Below are 1,558 nucleotides of genomic sequence, written 5' to 3' on the forward strand. Positions count from 1 at the left end.
GAATAAATGGCTCCAGGCAGAGATTCTCAGACCAGAGGCAGTGGCATGCCTATGAGTTTGTTAGAAATGAGAAATGTAAATTCATAGGCTCCACCGTCTCACCTCTTGAATCAAAATTTCTCTGGATGGGGCCCAGAAAACTTTCAGCAAACTCTCCATGTGAGAGATGGGACAAGCTAATATCCAAGCTGTGGTACCCTAAGTTTGAGAACCACTGAGCTAAAGCAAACCTAGTCTACTTTAGGATGGCACCCTTCCCCCCCCCTTCTTCCTCTCCTCTTGAAACTCTAACTTCTGGTGTAAGCTTGCCTTACTAGTTATAAAGTTACCTTATCTGTCCTTGAACAAGAGGTAGAGATTCAATTCTTCTAATCTTTTTTTCAGGTCATTCTGGTTAGCCTGTGGTAATTAACCTCACAGCAGGGTTTAAACAGACCGGACTCAGGGTTCAGGAATCTCCAGCAGTTGAGGGGCAATTTTGAATTTAGCTTTTTTTTTTTAAAGATTTTATTTATTTGACAGAGAGAGGGAGAGAGACAGAGAGGGAACACAAGCAGGGGCAGAGGCAGAGGGAGAAGCAGGCTCCCCACGGAGCAGGCAACCCGATGCAGGGTTTGATCCCAGGACCCCGGGATCATGACCTGAGCCAAAGGCAGACGCTCAACAACTGAGCCACCCAGGCGCCCCTGAATTTAGCTTTCTCACGGTTTCTTGTCTATAACTTCCCTTCTTGTTTATGTAGATCCACAAAAGAGTTAAATGTTTAATGTGGAAACCTAAAATTACAGAGGTTTATAAGATAAGGGCTCAGGGTTCCAAGGTCTAAAGACTTTCTAGCTCAGAAGGCCAGGTCTACCACGATTCTATATAACCTTGAGCAAACTGCTTAACCTCTCTGGACCTCAGTTTACCCATCGATAAAATAGTAAATACCTACTTCATAGGACGATGAAGTTAAATAACTGGTGTTAAAATGTTCAGTGCAGTACCTGGCACAGTAAGCTTCCTTAAATATTGGCCATCATTTATTTTTTTTTCCTTTGTATTTTTCTTTGGATAATATCCTTTGGATATCTTCCATTTCCTTTTACCCATGAGAAGAATAAAAGGATTTTCAAAAGTCCATTTTAAGAGATAAAACAGTGAAAGGGAATTGAGATCATGGAAGGACACGAAGGCAGGAAAAAGTTGGGAGCAAAAAATGCTAGAGGTGGGGAGAGTTTAGGCGGAACCATCTGAGATGAGGTAGGCCCCAGTGACAGGGGCTAGGAGCAGAGACGTAGGTATGGCCTGCCTGGGAGCGGGAACAGCCTTTGGGACGGCTGGGCTGAGAAGGAGGAGCGTCTCCTTAAGGGAGCTAGGCCTGAAATAGGGGTGTGGCCGTGGCTGGCTGACAGTGAAGAAGGAGGAGAAGCGTGGCCGAAACCCTTGGCAAAAAATGGGCGGGGCCAGAGCTGAAGGCCCGCGGGACTGGATGGAGGCGGGGCGGGGAAATGGGGCGTGGCCATGACGGGGGCGGGGTCCTAAGGAGAGGCGGCCCCCGGGGCCGCAGTCAGGA

Source organism: Callorhinus ursinus, unplaced genomic scaffold, assembly GCF_003265705.2.
Source record: "Callorhinus ursinus isolate GAN/ISIS: 27379988/994484 unplaced genomic scaffold, GSC_fseal_2.0 scaffold44, whole genome shotgun sequence".
Taxonomy (NCBI): domain Eukaryota; kingdom Metazoa; phylum Chordata; class Mammalia; order Carnivora; family Otariidae; genus Callorhinus; species Callorhinus ursinus.